The 22,179-nt window shown below is 44.7% G+C and overlaps 1 protein-coding gene across 1 annotated transcript in view; it reads right to left on the bottom strand.

The window, feature by feature from the left end:
* LOC144159603 (orexin receptor type 2-like) overlaps positions 1–20,299 on the bottom strand; it is a 100,697-nt gene extending 80,398 nt beyond the window's left edge. Inside the window, exon 1 of the mRNA XM_077691191.1 lies at positions 20,138–20,299. The gene's annotated coding sequence lies outside the window, so the exon portion shown is untranslated. The remainder of the gene's footprint in view (positions 1–20,137) is intronic.
* Between the last annotated feature and the right edge of the window lie 1,880 nt (positions 20,300–22,179).

Below are 22,179 nucleotides of genomic sequence, written 5' to 3'. Positions count from 1 at the left end.
TGAAGGATGGCGGAGAAATTGTACTTGAAAAACTGGCAAACCTGTATACGCAATGCCTAATGACCGCAATGGTACCGGAATCTTGGAAGAACGCGAACATCATCCTAATCCATAAGAAAGGCGACATGAAGGACTTGAAAAATTACAGGCCGATCAGCTTATTGTCAGTCGTCTATAAGGTATTTACCAAGGTTATGTATAATCTTGACGAAACAGCGTAAAAAACCAGTACCAACTCGCCCAAATGCTGCTCCTTCTGCAGTATTTACCAAGGTAATCGCCAACCGAATCTCTGCAACCTTAGATTTCAGTCAACGTAAAGAACAAGCAGGGCTCCGTAAAGGTTATTCAACAATAGACCATATTCACACGATCAATCAGGTGATAGAGAAGTGCGCTGAGTATACTGAACCCCTATATATAGCCTTCATAGATTATGATAAAACAGTTGACTCGGTCGAAACCCTAGCAGTCATTCAGGCATTACGGAACCAGGGGGTAGATGAGCATTATGTAAGAATACAAGCGGATATCTACAATGGGTCTACAGCTACCATCATCCTCCATAGGGAGAGCAGTAAAATACCTATAAGGAAGGGTGTCAGACAAGGAGACACAATCTCTGCAATGTTATTCACAGCATGCTTACAAGAAGTATCCAGAACGTTGGATTGGGAACAGGTGGGAGTAAGGGTTAGTGGAGAATACCTCAGTAACCTCAGATTTGCTGATGACGTTGCCTTGCTAAGTAACTCGGGGGACGAATTGCAAAGTATGCTTTCCGCACTGGGCGAACAGAGTAGAACCGTGGGCCTGAAAATTAATATACACAAAACTAAAGTAATGATCAATAACGTCGGGACAGCACAGCAGTTTGAGATAGGTGGTGAGGCAGTGGAAGTGGTAACCGAATATATCTACTTAGGCCAAGTTGTGACCCCAGATCCCAACCACGAGGCAGAGATAATTAGAAGGATCAGAATGGGGTGGGGTGCATATGGCAGACATTCTCAGATAATGAATAGCAGCCTACCATTGTCGCTGAAGAAGAAAGTGTATGACAGCTGCATCTTACCGGTACTCACCTACGGGGCAGAAACTTGGAGGCTCACTAAGAGGGTTCAACTTAAATTGAGAACGACTCAGCGGGCAATGGAGCGGAAAATGATAGGTGTAACATTAAGGGACAAGAAGAGAGCGGAGTGGGTCAGGGAGCAAACTGGTGTTAAAGACATATTAGTAGAAATTAAGAAGAAGAAATGGACGTGGGCAGGGCATGTACTGCGAAGGCAAGATAACCGCTGGTCATTAAGTGTAACAGAGTGGATCCCTAGAGAAGGCAAGCGTTGCAGGGGGCGGCAGAAAGTTAGATGGGCAGATGAGATCAAGAAGTTTGCGGGGATAAATTGGTCACAGTTGGCACAGGACCGAGGTAATTGGAGAATAATGGGAGAGGCCTTTGCCCTGCAGTGGGCGTAGATAGGCTGGTGATGATGATGATGATGCGCGACATGCCTTCAAGACGACGGTACTCTATTTTGGGCAATGGACGGACAAACCTTTGTATTCGCTTTTTGAGGCACCTTAACGTTGTTTTGGACCCTCCCCGCTGCAAATAAAACGACTAATTATTGACATTTAACACCCCCTATCTCATTTAAATCAATCTTCCGTACCTAGTTGCCCTGGCGTAGCACCTCTTTTCCCAAGCAAGATAGGGTTATGGCTCTTGCAACTCATCTAAACCCATGCGATTCAAATCTTACTTTGCTTAACGCCATCTTGGAAATGGCAAACGGTGAGAGGCCTCGAGAAGGTCCGGGACCCTACGATGTCACCGCTTACGCTCGTTTGTCAACTGCTTCTGGATTGAGAGAGAGGGGGTTGGGGTTAACGTTTTTTAATAATGATACTGTTCGGGTTCGCCTGCAAAGGGGCGTAGCTTTACTCGCCAGACGTATAACTAAAACAAGATGAATTTGATTAAATGATTATTTTGATCACGGCCATGATCCGCATGCTTGCGTAAAGTTGTTTAAAGACACTGATCAAGCCCTGTGCTTCGCGGGTAAGTCAACAGAGCTTTTGTCGGTCGACATGCCTGTGTAGGCTTCAACCAGTTGCATAACGTGTCACTTTGTTTCAATCTCTCAGAGGGTGGCCGGCCAAACAAGAACACTAAGAGAGACTTTCTAAGGGATGAATACTGCGCACATTCACATAATACGTCGTTTACGTTCTCGCGTACATCGTGTGATGAGTGGGAAAGGGTCTCTTGCAGCTTGAAAAGCTTTGAAAGTAAGTGCTTGAGTTGTCTTTACTGCTATCTATCAATCTGAAGACTACTCGAGAGCATCCACATGACGTATTTTCTGCTGTCAAAATGACACAACCAAGAAGATATGCCACGCAGAGGGCGTTGTCTCGGATCACGCGAAGTTCTAGCTCAGACAAATGAGGACAAATTAGTGGAAAGAAACAAAATCAATCGAAATGGCGCAAGTGACAACGAAATAAACTGCCCTGGGGGGAGCCTGGCATCACGTATCCTGTTCTTGAATTTCACAGTAAGAAGAGTGCGACAAGAGACGACTTATTTCGTTTGCGTCGGCTCTGTCGATCCGATCAATTTTTCGAGGCACGGAGTGTTTCCGTTCTGTGTTGTGCTGTCATCAGAACAAAATGTGGCGAGGCTGGAACAAAGTTCGGATGACGACACAGGAAAACAAAATAGATCACTCGGAAGCGTAGAAATTCGGAGCCCAAACAAAACCAGTCGACGGGGTAAGAAAGACGCTGGTTCGATAAGAAGTAAGCTCGACCGCAGACACACTCTCCCCTCCATGGGTGACATTTTATCTCTTTATACTTTCTTTTTACTATCCACGGTTCATCGGCCGCAAAAGAGAAAGTTTTGCCATAACCGCTACACCGAGCAGCGACCGTTTTCTTCATTGGGCTCGACAAGGGACCGAAAAGACGACCAGCCTGGGCCATCTCAAGCAGCCAGGAGGGAGAAGAGATTTGGGTCGAGATATGTTTGGTAGTTGTTCGGCGAAATCCGGCGATACTCCAGGGTTTGCAACTTGGTTTTGCCTTTTTTTTTCTTCCAGTTTCTTCATCTCGGGCTCGCAAACAGGCTTCTAGCTGCAGGCGCCATCGTAAGAAAATGGCGGAATGCTATCACGGCTGCTGCTACTGTTGGGAAACGCGGCGGCTCTCCCACCGCTACGGTGTTGACGGTTGCTTACCTTATCCCGTATACTTCGCTGCGGTTCTGTTTGGAGGCTTCTCTGCCCGGCCAACTATCGTGGATCTGGTGGATATTGTTGCTGAAAGCCCAGCTCCTCAGACGGCGGGCAAAGCGGTCAGAGCAGTCGACAACAGCTTGCTTTAAAATCTAGCTCCTTTTTTTGCCCGTTCAGTGCGGACTCGATAACGTGAGGTACATTTTCTCAAAACAAGAATAAAAAAAAAGACGTTGAGGTTGTACTTTCACGTTTTGTGAGGAAGAGGTGGGCGTCACAGAATGTGCGCTCAAGAGATTGCCGCATATAGGACAACACCACAACTATACAGAACGACGAAGAAACGTTAACAATTGTGAGAACTTCGTGAATCACCATACCAAACATGTGATTACACAAAAAATAAGACGCAGGGACAACGGCTCAGGGCGTTAATTCGCGTTGTTGTCCCATCGCAGCTTCAGTGTTTTACTGAAATCGCATCCTAGGCCACGACATTAGCAATGTTCGCCCATTTTGTCACGCTGATTTGTAGTCCGCAGCATTGTGGGGAATGCCAACTGCGAATGTTTCTTAGAGTGTCGTTTTGGACATCTTAACCTCCAAGCGTTATGGCTGATTGATTGTGGGGTTTAAAGGCCGAAGCTACGTCTGGCCTATGAGGCGCGCCGTATGCACTTGATGGCTCCGGAATAATATTGAACACCTGGGGATCTTTAATGGGACTGTGCAACACTACCGATAAAAGCTTTCACTGTTTACTTTGCGTCTGGATGCACTGTGAAATCTATAATTATCCGCACCACGGCGCGGCACAGCGTGATTAGCTCATCTCAGTAGATATACCTTCGGTTTCTGTGTTACTTTTGTGGCTTTCTTTTTAAAGTGCTATCAAATGGGTTCGTTGCTGCACCTGAATAAAAGCCGTCCAATGGCCACTGCACCGCTGTAATGACGTAATTGCAACGGTCAAAGAACACCAAGGCCGCGAAAAAGAGAAATATCTTTTGAGCAAGTTTCTCAGTTATCTGACGGCATATAGAACAGTAATTTCTGGCTGAGGTACTTTGCGACCTCCCAATCTAAGTACTGGAAGTGTTGGTTGACTACCTTCTGCAAGCATTTAAGATTTATGCAAGCAGGGTCCCTTTAATGTGCTGCGAAACCTCGACACACGGGCATTATCGTCTTTGGCCTCCGTCAGAAGAGGCAAGCGTTATGCAAGTTGTGAAAGAATATTAGGTGCCCGTGTACTTGTATGGCGTTTTCTGTAGATAAGGACGGGATAATGTTCCGAAAGTTTTTGTTCGATCCTCGGTGTTTATAACGCCGTGCGTGTGGTAAAGTAAATAAAGTAGTTCCGTAAAGTAAACCTCATTAATGTTCTGCTTGTTAAAAGCTTCAAAACTAAAGTTCCCACGAAATTTACAATGCAAAACTCAAGACACTGTGGGTATGGTAGCGCGCTCATGTACGGGAAAATTTGAATAATTACCTCATAATATCAAAATCTCAGTGATCAGTCGTTTATATTCAATGACCTTTGCCGCAACATTGCCTTATGCTTTTTCTACCGCCGTTCCCGGTTTAAGCTTACTCGGTACAATCTCCAAACGACCGCTTATCTCAGATAAACTCATCTTTAATGCATATTCTTATTAGCCACTTCGGATTACTGATTTGTACTGCTTGCGAATTGCCGGCGTGAAATCCAATTATTGCGCGATACCGTGCCCTGGGAACGGTAAACCCTCTCCTTGTGCACGTGTAGATTTACTTGGAACATCTATATTTATATTGGGAGTGTCCAGCGGGTTTCTAAAGCCGTAGCGAAAATCCAGAGGCTTATGTTGCCCTAGCCCAACGGAGAAAAATAATTGGGTTTCAACAAATACTCAAGAGACACGGGCGGACACAGGAGATTAGGGGTACAAAGCTCTCTTTCATGCGGCGTGAACGTTTGTGTTCACAACACCAGGGGTACTCTTCGGTGCTCGAAGCCCCGCTCGGGCTTACTCAACTGATTCTTTATTTGTGATAACCAAGCAGCCCTGTGAACTTCAATTTTCCACAGGAACGCCACTTCCGGCCCCGTTCGGTTTATAACGGGTTGGGACACCCTGCTGGTCATGTCTTCTTTGGTAAGGAATCGCGCGACTGATGAATTATGCAACAGTCGCTAGGTTTAGAATATTTTATGCAGGATTAGTCGATGGATTTAAGCATCGAGCCTATATACAATACAAAAAGGAGAGAAAGAAGTACTTAAGGACACATAAGATCATTTTATGTGTTGTGAATTCGAAAACATTGATTTTCAGTTGAACGCCGCGCATTGTCTCCTGTCTTGCCAGTGACTTTTGCGACACAGGCGGCTAATGTCTTCCTCTTGGTTTGTATGCGAGCTTTTCGTTTCAGTTATTTCAAATTCCTGTACGGCTCAGGAATGCAATTTATTAATTTGTTCATGAACTTCTTTGAATGTTGATAGCGATTGAATGAGCCCAAACAAAGTGTTTAGTTAGTTTCAGCCACTCTAGCTGTGCTCGGTACTCTTCGCTGGAAAATTAAAGCGAAGCTTTTTTTGATGCTACCGCAGGTTTTTCAAGGGCTGCGGCTATGGTTCAGCCGGATGAGCCACTGGATTTGTTTTTTGCTGCACCAGATGGCGCTGGCGTCTTCGCATCATGTCTTCCTAATTTGCTCCGTTGCTGCCTTGAAACCCACAGCGGTTCCCTCCGGTTACACAGAGACAAGCCATCACATGATAGTTATAATAATCATTATCATCCCCACAATCGCTCCTGTAGCTATGCCCTTTGAAATGGTGTCTGAAGAGCATGCCGGTAAACATAAGCGTGTCCGCGTAGTGGAGACAGCGAAGGCGGGCTGCCTTGAGGACGTGAGGCAAGGCGACGCCGAGTGGCGGCCATGAAAGACGACGATGGTCGTGAGAACTATGCCTTGCCGAAAGAAAGGAAAACATTGCAGTCTACAAGACTCGTGCGCCAGAACCTTGGAACGTAAATAAGTGCCGCACAAACTATGGGGCATAAATGATACGGTATTTATTACCTACAACATTAAATGCGGTTTTCATAAAAATAAAAGTCACCGTTTCAACGCTTTCATTCAGAGTTGTGTAATACGACTTGTTAACCCAATGTCCCGTAATAAAAAAATTTCAGGCTGCACCTGGCATTTCTCATTGCTGTGAATTATCTTGAAAACTTTTCTACTCTTGTTTTGTACTACCCTTGTTTTGTGCTAGTGCACTGGTTTTACACCTGTTTTGTAAGGGCACTCCATTTGTTTTGTAATTTATGCCGTCATGCTTGACTTGCTGCTCTGGGTATAAGGTCTCCAGGGACCAAACCAGCTGTTTCAACAGCTTTTTACTTGGTCTTCCTGAAACAAGGTTGTAAGATAAACTCAATCCAAGTCAATGCAACTAACGGCGTTCATGTACCTGGTACATGGGCATCAGTGCGGTACCGTCGCTCCAGTCGCCAACTTGTCGGCGGACGTGGATCACTTGGTTAAGACGTTTCTGTGCGACGTTTCCGGCGACGCGACAACTATACGCTCCCCTCAGAAATATGCGAGTTTGGAAGTCAGTGTACAAATAGAAGCGCAAAGCTTCGCTTTGCGTCAATTTTTCCCTATGCGGAGGATCCGCCAATTTTAAGTGTGGAGCAATTTAGGGGCCCGGCTTTTCGTCGTAGCTCGTCGCGGGTCACGGTATCAAGTCACCGTAGTCACGCGGCATCACTCCCTCAAACAGGTCACCGCTTCCCATGGTCGGGATCCAACCTGGGTACTTCCCGTTACGAAGCCGATGTCAATCTCATTGCTCAACACAGGCCCACGTTACTCATGTTGGGGAGTGATCTTTGCGCAACGCCGTTGCCACGGTGGCTGCCATTGCTTCCCCGCAAAAAAGTACGCAATAATAAAAAACGAAAAAAGAATCATTACTTACGTTTAAGTACACCCAAAATAATGAAAACTCGATCAAGTATCTCTTTGTCAGCCTTTTTAGCGACTGCAGCGCCCTCTTTCGACTACTTTTGATATCTACGTCAGGCTGATGCTGAAACATGTCAAGAGAGGAGATCACAGCCCTTGTGGCGAATCGCTGATCCACACTTTACAGCTTTAATATTGACTGGAAGTCTTTATTTCATTTTCTAATAACAAGCTATAATCAGCTTAAAACTTGACCGACCGAGGTCAGACTGCGTTTCGTAGCGTGCATATGCGCTTTTAATTAGTGTTTAATGAAGAGCTAAGCCACGTCATTCCAAGAGCCACTTGTCTTCGACCTCAACTATAAACCTCTTCAGTCCGCAATCGAAAACGAAAAAATTGCGCCAAAAGGAAAGAAACTGCAACGAAGCAAACCCGTATCTTCTAAGATGTCGAGACACCCGGCAGCACTAACGAGCAAGGGCGGAAAAGGACACACGACGAAACTGCGCACTAACTTTGACAGTTTATTCACTCAAGAAAACGCCAGCGTTTATTATCGTTGGAATGTTTTCACAGCTCCGACACCAACCCGCCCAGCAATAAGAATTTTTAATTGATTCTCATTTCATGAGGAACAACACTCCGTTTGAACAGATTTTGCTCTTCAGCTACGGGAAGCAACTGACGTGTTGCGGCAGTACGAAAACCCGCACAGGTTGTCATCACAAAATTGGAGGTTTCCGCGCAAATAAAATTATTTCAGCTTTTTCGCTAATAGATTATTTGCCGGGCGTAGCATGCTCGCAATCATTCGCATACAGAAAAATGACCGCGACTATATTTTCGAATCCAATACGACGCCTGTGCCAGCTGCTGCATCATTTTGTATTTTTGTTTTTTGTTTCTTGTTTTGTTTTTTGGAGAGAGGTGGGGAATGAATGGCCCGAAATAAAAATAAAATGGGAAGAGAGACACCCGAGCCGGAGAAACAAAGCTGCCTTCGATCCGGAGTCCGCCCAAACCATCTCTTCCGCCGCAATTAACGCTTTTTGCAGTTACTGCGCTTTTTCCTCGGTAATTAACGGCGGGACAGTCGTACTTCCCGACAAAACCTCCCGGCGCGTTCCCTTCTCTTTGACGCACCCACGAAGCGTGTGACGCCCGGCATTGAATTAAAAAATTTTTTTCGTGTATGTTTCTTCTCCCGACCCGTTACCATTTATGATACCGCCAATGCTTACGTGCTCAGTTTTTCCGTCCGTCTGCCCAGTATACAAATCTCTCACTCCCCGTTTTGTCCAATATCAGCGGCTCGCTCGTACAAGCTCGTAAACATCTACTATACGGCAGTGCGTTTCGTTAACGTATGCGTAGGAAGGGTCCGTCGCTGTTTATCCCGTTTAGCCGACGCGTGGATGTTAAGTTTTAATTCCCGTTACGACATTTACCAGCTGGTTATGAACGTTAAAGCGATTACACTACGCTAGGGTGCATGGTATCGACGAGGGAAATTGCCGGAAACGTCCGCGCCGTCATCTGCCTCACAAACCTGAACACCATTTTCACTCGCTGTCGCAAGTGACGTGCCTTTTTCCGCAGCGGTTCCATGGGGAGCGGGTAAAACTTTGACGTTTCGAAACTGCCGCGTTGACAGCGTTCACTTTCGCCGGTGTTCCAGCCACTCAAACAAACGTGGCGTAAAGGCACAACAAAGAAAGGGCTAATGTGTTGTCGCAGACCCCAACTTTACGCATGAGAACCCATTATTGCCGCGTCAAAATTTGCTGAAAGGTGCGCGAGCGTTAATGCCCCAGGACAAGCTGCCCTTTTTGCGAGGCCGTAAAACGCAAATCCCAGTAGGCACCGTGGGACGCCAACTCACAGACGCCGCACTGTTAAAAGTTTGAGCGGTGCCGCACTTTCCTCTCATCTTCCTGCGCACTGGCTCGCTCGTTTGTAACATTTCTTCCTGTGCTGTTTTTCGCCAACAAGTTTTCTTCGCTAAACGGGTTTTGTAGCCCGCTCGAGTCCTTCTCACTCCCTCCTTCCCCCCCTCTTTCCCTCCCTCTCTTTCTCCCTCCCTCCAACCCGCCCTCCCTTCTCTCTCTTTCTCTCTCTCTCTCTCTCTCTCTCTCTCTCTCTACAGCCAAATGCAATTTCAACATCACTTCGGATAAGATGGGAAGGGCAATGAAAAGTTTCACGTGTACAGCATTGCAAGCGAACTCCGTAATGAGTCACAACTGCGGGAAACTGTTGACAGTACTTACAGGTGCCGTAGGAAGTAATTGAAACAAGGATTTGTGAATATCCCAACATATTTGTCGTGCTGGCATTATGCCAGCCACAACCGGTTTATAAGAAGCTTTTTCTGTTAAGGAGGACTCCTTTAAAAGCGCACCAGTGCAGCCATGCAGTTATCGGAAAAACAAATTCCTGAAAATTTGCGAGACCGTGTTTCTATTCTTTTGACGCACCTGTACGTAACCGCGTGACCGCTTCGGAGCTTCCCATCGTACGAGGACGGCTAACGGTTCACTAACGTGGGCAGAGGTGAACGTACCTGGTAGGGGTGGAAGAAACCCGAACAAAACATTGTACAGCCACGAGAGGAATTCCAAAACGAATGCTTTAACATAGACTGGACACACTTTTACACAGGTCAACACAACCGTGAACTCGACAGGCCACCCGTAGACTGCAGCTTAATGAAAAGCACAACAGGTCGGAGGAAACTGTATTGAGAAGGTTCCAATGGTTTGCCTAGGGTTGCACGACCCCGGTTGTCACCGGGCTTCAGTTGCCGCACTGGATTGCTGTATTGCTGGGCAGGCTTTTTGAAGTGCTTTCTTAAACGTAGGGTATGCAGGTGATGTTGATAACAAGCCCACTTCGCTAAACTAGATTTGAAAACTACTATCACTTTAATGAACATGAAGGAGTCTAGTGATATTACGCTTTGCGTCTTAAAGCAGCCATGAAGAGAAAACACAAGTTTGGTTCATTCAAAAGATTGCCCCGTTAGAACCGTACTGACACCACTATTAACGTAAATTTCGCTCAAATAAGCTACATAATTAGGAAAAAAAGGGAATGGCCATGTGACCCACCAGCTCATTTCCCGCAACAGAACCTATGATATCATTCGAGCCAGCTCTGCGATTGGCGGAGGCCGCACAAGCAGACGCAAATTAGGTAGAGCTTATAAGCTAGCCGAACGAGCGAATTGCGCTTAAATTTAGGGCGAATTCTTTACAAAGCAATACGAATGGTGGGACAAACCGTGGAAGTTACGAAAGCACATGAAAACATTCAAGTACCGATGCGTACTGCTGTTGGTACTGCGCGCATTATGCTTGGTTTAGCTGCACAGCGCTGCGGGGCGTTGGGGTTATCTCAGACGTCACTGGCCGATTGACGCAAGCAACGGTGTCTTACGTGAACATATTTGCCGATTGAGCACTGCTTCAGGTAACGATTATTTTCTCCCAGAACAAAAACAAGCCAGGTTTAAATACGGTCAAAAAGAACCCAAAGGCTTGACACGGTATAGTGGCGCCATCTGGGTCCAGGTAACGTAAAGAAACGGTGGAACGCCACCTTAGGGCACCTGGAAACCAGCACTGTCGTACAGGGTAAAGACACCTTTTGAACGGTACCGTGCCGCCGCCATTGGGTAAACGTGCTCAACGCGTTGTTCTTTTCGATTCTCATGAGACCTAGCAACACGAAACAAATAAGATGATTCAAAATTTGCCAGTAAACCGCGTTTCGGCGATAATTTTAGCGCGGTTTTGACACAATGACTTGCTTCGGCGGTGAGCGAGCGACCCAAAATGGCGGTTCCAGCGTATACATGTCTCTACCCTGTATGGCGGACGCGTGAATCAAGGTACTCTAGGCTACAGAGCGGTCGGTTCCTGTGATGTCATTGCAGACCCCGAAAACAAACGATTTAGCGAAAAAATCAAAGTTATAGCTGAAATTGATTAATTTCTCAGTGAATAAAGCATCGTTTGTATCCGGACAAGCGCTGGGGGCACTATGAAACAAAATCTTTCGAATAAAACAAACTTGCATTTTCTCTTCATGGCTCATTTAAGCAAACACGGGAAAAAAAGATGTACCACTGCATTCGGTTCGCAGGGAGGTTCTGTAAGTTGTCCCCGAGCACTTCAAGAACTTTCCAAAAAGGTGTAAAAACAAATGGGAGGTGGCAGTTCAATGGGAAATTATGAATTTTGGGGCCCGCCACTGCAGGGGACGCTACCTGATTTTATGTAGGGTACAACGGCGTGCAATTCAAACAATAACGGGCAGGCTTTCCTATTGTTTTTTTTTTAACTAGACCTATACCACGAGCCACTGAGGAGACCTCGTAGTGTATACTTAAAAACGTGTCCACTGGTACCTATGCTTAAGTGTTCGGGACGCCTTATCGCTATTTGTCTTTATCTTCCTGGCAGTTAATGTTGAATAAAAAAGAAAAAAAAGTGCAAGCTCTTTTTGCTCATTTGTATTCGATGTTTTGTAATTCTTCAAAAAACCAAGAAAGGGAGGTAGGCAGATGTGGCAATATCAGAAATACACCGCTCGTAAATAATAGAGGATGAAAATTGCTACTCTGCATGAGGAAACTGACCTAGTGGGCAAATGAAACAGAAGATAAATAAAATGCGAAATTAATTAAAACAAGAACCCATTTGTGTTATTGCTAGTGTTTGAGAATTCGAAACTCCAAATAAACTACTTCTCGTATTTATCTGCAGGCCGAGGAAGATAATACGCTTCAGGGTTCTTTTCCGTCCTTCTGTCCTCCAACATAATGAATCCATTTTCATCACGTTGTGAACAGAAAATTGAACAGCAAGCGTACAGCAAAATTAAATTTACTTACCTGCGGATGGAACCACCGTACGATCGAAGGGCAAACAGCCTTGGGTAGATTGAGTCCCGAGCAGAATATATCCGGCGCGCTTACTTCGGCCCCTGATTCTTTTTAAGAAGAAATTTATGTTTGCCTAGTTCGCATGACTATGCAGTACCTCGAAGCGATTCCCTGGTTTGAATGAACGTCGACTACAAAGGACGAAATAGCAATTTTTTTCGAAATTATTACCCCAATTTCCTTCGTAGAGAGGGAGAACATAAGCCCCTGCCGCGTACTGTTTATTCAACATCCGCTAGAAGCCCTGTCATGGGTACAACAGCCTTGTCGGAGACAATTAATTTTACTTATTTTGGCACTTAAAAAGATAAATATTTGCTTCGATCCTGGTTCTCCTACGCTTTTGTTGCGTACATTTCTTCCCGGATGTAGTTCAACGGCAAACACACTATCATGGTACAAAGATACATTCAAATTAAAAGATGCGGGCAATACAATACTTTTTGAATTTACATATAAGTAAATTTTGTTCCGCATAAAAATTACAGCAGTTCAATATAATGAATTCTGTCATATCGGCATATGAAGGTACGTTTGTATATCCGCATTTAATCTCGTGCGTTTACCTATACCTGCGCAGCTCGGCACAAATAGGGCTTTATAGAGATAAGCATGTTCACGCAGAATCCTTTATTGAAAGCCGCTAGTACAGGTGATATAAGTATGTGGAATGGAGCGAGAAAACCATTATCGTTAAGGTATTTTATAGAGATAAACTGCTACTCTGGATCAAATACAATAAATTACAAAAAATACCTTAAGGGAAAGGGGAATCAAAGAACGAAAGAGAGGGAGGGGAATAAAAGAACTGAGCAACACAAATAGTACGTTCAGAACTTGAAATTCTAGCACAGAATATCATGCAAAAGAACCAGAAATTGGTGCTAAACAAACATCGTCTATTGCAAAACATCAGCTCGATGCTGCACTGTTGCTCTGTAACACGGTGCAACGCCCCGGTTTCAGAGTACATGCAAAAGAATGAGAGCATGTGCACATAATTCTTGGGTTCGGTTATCTTGGTGTTTGCCGTGCGGGTGACAACAATAGGCTTCAAATAAATAGTTGTTTTAAATAAGTAATATTTTAAAAACACATAATTTATGAAATAATTATTGAAAGTTAACCTAATTATCATAAAAATTCCAAATTGATTGTTGAATCGCGTATTTTGTGGTTTCTAAGAGAACTGGGTCATCGATCGATCGAATTATTGATCGATTAGTGAAACTTTTCGATTAATTCGAATGACTGGGTTGACTAACCGTTTTATAAACCATTCTTCAGTGCAACCCCACACGTATGCCTCGCTGTACGGGGAGCCAGATTCTGTTTGCTGAAGAGGTCTACGCTTCTGTGGCTTGAGATGCGGGCGTAAACGTGTCATCGTCATTCTTTTGTTTTTCTGTATTTTCCTTCTTGTCTTTTTCACTATAGCTGAGGGTCTTGGCCAGTTGCTTTCGTTAGAACTACGTTTAGGCTTAGCGTTTGCCAGCCCGAGAGTTAGGCCTAATGACTTGACAAGGAACGTCAAGCTCATTATACGCAAGCTGCGGGTACCCCTAGACGGCCAGAGCTAACAACCACATGAGGGTGTAATCAAGCGTTCGCTGAAAATTGGCGTCGTTCGCGGCAACGGGGAAACACGCAGGGGAGAACTCGAGAAACAACTCAAGAACGGCCTAGTCACGTGCCAGCCGCTGCGTCGATGACCGTTGCTAAGTCTGTCATGTTTGTCTCAACTGCATGCCACTCCCTTCAAAGCAGTTTCGGCTATTAATGAGCAGTCTTAAAGCAACGCTTTATTACTTTCGTCCAGAGATTTTGTGAAGGATGCGCAAAGCCACCTTTTGACGTGAGACACATCCCCGGCGACACACCTCTCGAAGCGCATCGTTTGATTCGCAGGGCCCGCTGTTGGCGCCTGTGGGCGCCGACAGCGGTCGCCACCGCCGCTGCGGCCGAGGCAGCCGACCACCCCCGCAGCTTCCCATGCATGCGGCTCTGGGTAGTTTCGGGCAACGTGACTCGTCTCGCGCCCGGCTAAAAGGAACGTTGCGTTCGCCATGAATGAACGCCGCGTTCTTTCGGCCTCCTTCTGTGAGCGTTGCACGGAACCGAACGGCTTTGAGACGTGGTCGGCAATACAGCTAAATTAAAAAGCAAGACTCAAGCACACTTAGCCAAGCTTTTGCTTCGATATCCATGGTTAGCTGAGCTAAGCGGTAGCCATTTTTTTAAAGCGAAGGCTTTCTTAGTAAGACTGATGACGTCCTGTCAATAAACTAATGCGTCATCCCATAGACTGCTTGGTCGACCGAGAAGCTCTGGCAAGATCTCTGGACACACAGCGCGTGCATGGAACCGGGTTTCCAGTGTGTCAAAACATTCACTTGAACATCGCGAAAACGGAACAGTTCTAGATAATACAAAACAAGCGTCGATTATGAGGAAGGAGTATACCTCTATCGCGTAAACCACGTACTCATTGAAACCACTCGTACGTGCGTTTGCCCAGAGTGCGAAAAGTCATCGCATGGGTTTGTCTTCGTTTGCAATTTGGGTAGTTGAAGGTTTGACGATCAACTGTACGCACTTTCATTTGATTGGACGAAGCTTCCGTGCTTCTGTCGACTTTCTTTATGAAGGGATGGTAAAGTTTTTGGGTTGTTCACACACAACTATCAAGGTCATAGCTCTATTATAAAAGTAATATTTGGCCTTCTTTATTCATTGCCAAGAATTTTCGCAAGTCCTTTTCTAAGCCCCGCCACTGTTTTTCAAGTCGAAACCGCAAACGCTTACAAAGAACAAGCTGGTCGCTGGTCATTTTTCTTAATATAGTGTAAGGGCGCTGATTATTGCAATATCTCGCAGCATCGTTCTTGAGTCGAAACTGCTACAGTTAATTGGCACTGCAAACCACGTCCAACCTACTTTACCCAACATGTATTTACAGCGGTACCTCGCAGACTTCCAATCAAAACTGATACAAAAAAATGATCTTAATAGACCTGCCATCTGCCTCGGAATCATTATAACCTATAACAATTCTTCCCAACAGGTCAGGGCTGGACCCTTTTTATCACGTAAAAGTCGTTTTGTGACCAATTATTTGCGCTGCAGGACGAAGGAAAAAAAAATGAAGGAAGCTCACAATAACGCGTAAGCCTTGAAGCTAGCGAGGCTGTACGCAACATTCACCACCCTCACGACGGGTAGGTCTACAATTGCAGCGGATTTACTTCTTCTCTACCGCAACGACCTTTACTACATCATTGTTGCTATAACTGTGAGATAATCATTGCAGATAGCCTTCGAGAGGCGTACGCTATCGCACGTCTTTCTCGTTTGCGCCGATCACTGGAGTTCTTTTTGGGGGGGAAGGGGGGGGGGAATCTTGGCGAATTTTCCTCAGTGGGTATGCTTGGCTTCACAACCGTGCGCCGGCGATGCTAAACTGTCAGCGCGAGGCACGCATACACGAGCGCTAGTAATTTTTTGGTTTCTTTAACTGCCGGGCGGTCGCTGCGAGGCACGCGCTCACGTGCGCACGCTCGGCACTTTCTTGATATTTTTAACTGCGTACAGGACAAATGGCGATTTATTAAACAGCTTCGCTGTAAGGAAACACCGAGTTTTGCAACACGAGCGCCGCAATTTCAACGCATAGAAATCAGCTGCCGCGTATAAATTGTTTTCCCTTTTTTTTCTGTCTTGCGTAAGATTCTTGTTTTTTATGTCACTAAGTTGCAGGACTTTTTTAAGCACAACATTTTAGTCCCGGAAGGATCTTGTCAGCATATTCAAATCCGCCTTTAACTAAGCAGGTCTCTCCAGACGCTCCTCTTACAGGTATTTTGGTGCCGTATCAAACTCTTATTTTTGACCAAGTCGCCGACCAGCTTCGTGGTCTCCGTTAGTAACCAAAGATTGTGGTTAAATTCAAAACCAAAAAATGGCAACAAATTTGCTCTGTAAGAAAACGGACGTCTACTACGTGACTTGCCGGCTTGAATTCCTCAATTCTTTTTTTTTTTTAGCGCCGTCTGAAGTTTTAACGACTCAAACTACCGAACGACTTTCGGGCGCTTCTTCGAGAGGACCCTTAATTGGCGGCCTTTTCTTGCTGCCGCCCACGTGACGTCCGCGCAGTTTCGCCGGTACTCTCGGATCCGAGGCTCTTCCTTAAGTGGGGTCATTGATTCACTGGGCCCTGAGTGCCGGCGGCAGTTCTCGAACTGTATATTTCGCGGCTGATGTGAGGTCACAGCGACCAGCTGCCGCTGCCACACCCGATATTTAAATTCTTATCCCCACCACTCTCGCCTAGCACCTTCCGATTGTCTTGTTTTTTTTTTTTCTTTTTGTTTTGTTTTTTCGTGAGGACCAGACTTTGGAGTATTTTTGACTCGCGTGCCAACGGTTCTCTTTGACCCGGCAGCGCTACCTGCGGACCCACTTGAGACCCTAGGTATTTTTTTCCTACTTGTCTTTGTTGCTTTTGGGGCTTTGAAATAGGCGTAATATTTTTTTTGTCATCGGCTACCTCGTTTCAGACCAATCTTGTCTACGTTTTTGCGCAGTCCGCCGTCTCAATTTTGAATTTTCGTAACCCAATGAGCGAATCTGTTGTAATCATAATCTCGCATCATTATTAAACGAAGCTTATACGGCTAGTGTTCTCTGTACTTTTCATGCTCGATAGCGAAAAATCCCGAATATCTGTGCGTCTTTAAAACGCGAGGCGTCCTATAGCGCGAGGCGTCGTGAAACGAACATTTCGATGTGTGCGCTATTAGGACGCGATCTTGACCAAAGTCACACGCAGTTCGAAACAACTTTTTTTAGGTTTGAAATTTATTTATTTAAACCAAAAAAGATAGGTATACAATGTACATAGGACCCAAAAAATGTCTTCCCATCACTTGAATGTGAATCTTGGATAGCTCAGCTAACAATATGCGCGAAGATACCATTTTGCGCAGTACAGCGAACATACAGACAGTTCACTATGAATACAGCATAAAGATTTTCGCAAGCGCTCAATAGAAATAAAATTTTCCCCTGCCTTCAAACCAAATTTTGAGTTATATCAAATGTGTGTACTTGTTAAAAAGAATGCAGTAACTCAAGGCTTTTTCTTTTTGTATTTTCTTTTTTCGTCAACTCCTCTTTTTAGTACTTCAAAATAAAAAAAAGCTAAAGGCAAAGGACTCTCGTGTTGTTGCGCTGTATGAGAATATTGCCGCTCATGGTCATCCGAGTTCGCGTGATATAAGGGTATTTAACAGGCATTAAAAGAGCTGCCGTACCCGCTCGCCGAAAAAAAGCCTATTACTTTTCAGTAGGAAACAAAACATTCCAAAACCTCTAGAAAGACCATCCCTGCAGAAAGATATAAAACTTAAACGCTTATACATGAGCACACAAAAACATAGAATCAAAATTTACACACCTGAAATTTCTGTACAGGATAACAAAGCCAGGGGCAGCGCTTACGAATTTCATTTTGTTTTTCAATTATTAGCAACTCGGAATTGAGAAATTCCCTTATATAGGTACATGCTACGTTCTGCTACGTCATCAACCTGAATTAAAGAAGCCAAAATTTCTGCGTCTTCATCTAAACTTCCTTCAAAACCAGGGTTTTATAAAAGTTTCTTCATTAGTGAAGAATGTTTTAACACACTACTTTTAATGAACGTTCATATTAAAAACTTGGAAACCTGCGCTCCTCCAAATGATGTTGATTATTGTCATCATCATCATAAACATCATTGAGAAAGAGGGAAGTTGGCTTGATGCCGTAGCACTGTCTGACTCGTACCTGTACTTAAGGGATTGCCCAATGCCCGGTTGGTAATAACGCCAGAAAAACTGAAATGCCTCGACGCCGCCCCTCGCTATGTTATTTCGTGTGAAAATTCCGCGGGCGTAAACTTCCTTACCTTGCTTTATTTGTGCTAAAAATGGGCGTGCGTAAAATTTCCCTCGTCTTTATTCTTTTTCTTTGTATATAGTTTGTTCAAGCGTTTGGGTTTCCCCTTTTTTATAGAAAAGCTTTTTCACAGAATTTTTGTTACGTTTTCTTCCTAAAAAATACGCGCTCATGTTTTCTAGATGCGTACATTTGAGCCGCAAACACAATAAAATACAACAAGCTGGGTTAACCTCTTTTTTATGCTACGTGAGAACAATACACTGCTTTAGTTTTATTTTTTCGGCGACTGGGTCTGGCAGGTCATACAACTTCTTTAAAGTAACGTACAGCCTTACATCACCAGAATTTTCTTATCACGCAGACGACACCAATTTTCCACCCTGAGTATCCCGAATAGCTATAACAAACAAAATCAATGGCGTGGCCTAATGTTTGCGTGCTCTAACATTGGTGTCGCAATTTTCGGCGTCGCGACTTGACTCGTGCCCCTTTAGACAAGGCCACATTTTCGCTCCCGCAATGTATTTCACTGTGAAAAGCTAAAGCCGGGGATGTCTTTCCTTGCGCAACTTAACAAATGCTCTTCGCCGTTTTGTCGTTTCTTTGTTCCGGAGAACTTCCTTCGCTTATGCAGCAACCCCGATGAATATAAAGTAAACGCTGACTCGGAGATTCCCCAAAGTCTGGCCGCCAAAAACGCGCAAAAACTGCTGCCACAGTCCTTGTCTTCTCAAATCTCTGTTTCACTCCGGAACGGTCTTCCGTGTTTAATAACGCGCTAAACTTGGAGTATCGCGTTAGGCGAGCGCGAAATAAATGTGGGGCCAAAGCGCACTCAAGTTATTTTCGGAAGTCCAAAAGTACAGAAAAGTCAGGAAAAGCACCGTTACTTTCAGAAAAAGATAATTAAATTTAAGGAAAAGTAAAACAAAAGATTTTGCCGAGTTTCCTTACATTATACCTATTTTGCTAATTAAACAGTCGAATCAAATGTGCTGCTTGTAAAGTTTAAAAAAAAACTGTCGCAAGAAACACGAAACTGCTCCGAGCGATTCCTCATTGAGAAAAAGGGAAGCGAACGAAATATAGGTAGAAAAAATCAATAAACACACGTTTATTTTAGAACGTAAAAACCTTAACGTCTCTTTTTATGAGAAACATTTGAAGCCTTTCATATCTTAAAGCGGGAATCGTAAAGATGAAGACCCCGTAGCATTCCATGAAAACGTTCACGCGTTCCAAAAAAATCACTTTCCGAGCTCGATCAGAATAATATATTATATCTCCCGTTAAATAATTACGCATTTCCGTGCAAAATTGAGTTCTTTTCTGCCACTGTAGTCAAGGCAAGTAGCCACAGATACACGTGGGACTATTTAACAAGCAATTGCTAATAAAACGATTTTTTCCAGTTGGCAATCGCTTTCGTTCCCGAGCTTGTGAACAACTGCTAGGCGAACTCACCACATGTTTTGCTTTTGCAAATATAGCAATATTACCTGCCTAGAATTTGCACATCACTTGTAATATAAGAACCGGCCAGCAAAAACGTAACGATAACCTAGGAACTCGAATAATTATGCAAACAATTTAGTAGAAACATCCCGGTCGTTTCCTTTTCCTCGTTAAAACATCTAATTTAGACTCCTCTATAATTTGTCCTCCATAAAAATTTGTCGTTGTCGTTATTTATCCCGTGATGGCGTCACCTTTTTTTTTACATAAGAAAGCAGGTCCCACCAGAATTGCGAACTTTTATAACCTCTGTAGTGCTTTAGAAGTGAAAGAAATCAAGCCCAACTTTTGCTGTTCGCTCGTATTTTTCCTCCATACAACATCAAATTTATTGTCTGCACATCGTGTTCCACACAAGGTATTCGTCCTCGGTATTTTGGCCTTACTCGCGAAAACTTTTTGTCATTACGTAAGCAAACGGATCTCACAAAATTGCGGAATTTCATAAGTTCCGTAGTCTTCAAAGAGTAATAAAAATCGAGCGCCAGTTTTGCTGCTCGTTCAGCTCACCTTTCTCACGCCGTGTCGTTTTCAGGCTGATTCCGACTCCTATTCCCCCCCGTTTTCTATTCCCCGGAAGGTCCGGAAACTCTCGAAGCGTTCGCACGAAGTCTCACTCACTCGTCGCAGGAGTCCCGCCGGGGCGTCTGACCACGGCCGCGTTGACGCCAAGCGCGCACCCTCAATTTTGCGGCTCTAACTGGGCCGCTTCGACTCCGGTTCTCGAACCAAGGGGCGGGGCCTCTCCTTCACGCGCTTTCCCCTTCTCCCGGCCACGCGCATGCGCCCCTCCCCGCCATTTCCCCGAAGCGCTCGCTGTTCGTTGCCTTATTCCCGTCGCGCACCGGGGCGTCCCGAAGGGAAGATTTGAGTGCGCGTGTTCCTCTCATCACATGGCGCGTAGACAGAGCTTGACGCTTGGCCAGTTCTCTGACCTTAAGGGCAAAGATGGCGGTTTGAGGGAGCTAATTAGTTAGGGAATACTTCCTACGCCATCCGGCAATGATTCTTCGGGTACATTACCTCCTTTCACAAATAAAATCTTCGGTCAGTGTGTAAGAAAATTAACGGGCTACTGTTTGGATTATTGACCAGTTCCCTGACCCTTAGGGAAAAGATGGCGTTTTGAGTGAGCTAATTAGTTAGGGAATACTTCCTGCGCCATTCGACAATGATTCTTCGGGTACATTACCTCCTTTCACAAATAACATGTCTACGGTCATTGTGTAAGAAAATTACGGGCGACTCTTTGGATTGACGATAGAATTAGTAGGAGGTAACTTTATTGAGTGGGATAGCGTGAGGCCTGCTTGGGAAAAGAGAAGTTGAGAATGTTAAATGTGGCTCACTGTGGAAGACGCACTGCTGAATTGAGGCTTCTATAGTGATTTGATTTTCTCTTCTGGCTCGGTTGGCAGCCGTATCTAGCATTTGTAGATCCCCGCCATCACGGGGCGAGGGCTTTCGTGGGTCATCTTTCGATTCTCGCTCCCCGAATGGCGTAATGCACGTTAGAGTCACTTCTCTGCCACATGTGTAACACTTTATCAGCGGCAGGAATTGCGAGAAGTTGGGGCTGCTTCGTTGCCGTCTCCTCTTACCTAACGCGATGGTGTCACCTGTCGTGGCGTAACCAGAGCTGACCTTATTGATGAACTTGGGCTTCCCGACACATCGCGTTGGGTAATGGGTCGTGGGCTTCGGGGATGGCAGCTAGAACATTGTATCGCAACGTTGCTTCATTTGACGCCTTCCATTTCCTGGTTATTGTGGTTGAACGCCTCCATTCGCTCCCGTTGGTTGGGGTGGCGATGGTGTTAAGCCTCACTCGCAAGCCCGTGGGTCAGCTGAAAATCTGGTTCGTGCTTGCAGTGCGACTGCAGTTGGAGAACAGGTTTACGTCGACGTACTGAAATTATTTCCACCATGTTATCTCTGGTCAAATGAAGCTGGTAAACCTCCAACACGCTCTGTAAGATGGATGTATAAGTTCCCTCTAATCGCGCAGTCGTACTTTCTAACAGGTTTCAGGGCTGAATGGTAGTGCCTAATAACTTTTAGAATACACGTTCATTTCAGTTAAAATTTCGCTTTACTTCACCGTGTTTTCATATCACCAAATTTATTTCACCACATTTCAAAGCATAATAATAAATAAAGCGGATGAAAGACATTTTTATGGATAGTAGAAATAATGTAAAAATAAATCAGAATATATATCATGTATACGAGAATGGTTACAATGCGTGAATGGAACCATAATACAGGAAATGGAAATTGACACAATGAATTTACTGTGAAGAAAAAGAATTCTTCAACGCAAACGATCATCAATACATATTGGCAACATTTACGCCATCAGAACAGAGCAGCAATCGCAAACATAGCGTATGAATTTAAGGAGCTTCTAAGACAGGCTATCGTCTTTACGAAGAATGCATGAAGTGAACTTTGCCATTTATCGTCACAATTCATGCACAGCACTCTTTCAACATTTGTTCCCCTGTAAAGGGTGCACCACCTTTATAAGACACTCCTTGTGGCAAAAACAA

The sequence above is a fragment of the Haemaphysalis longicornis genome, unplaced genomic scaffold, assembly GCF_048455015.1.
Source record: "Haemaphysalis longicornis isolate Haplotype H1 unplaced genomic scaffold, Haemaphysalis longicornis Haplotype H1 scaffold_10, whole genome shotgun sequence".
Lineage (NCBI taxonomy): Eukaryota > Metazoa > Arthropoda > Arachnida > Ixodida > Ixodidae > Haemaphysalis > Haemaphysalis longicornis.
Note: the sequence above shows the minus strand (reverse complement) of the source record. Positions and strands in the feature narration are given on the sequence as shown.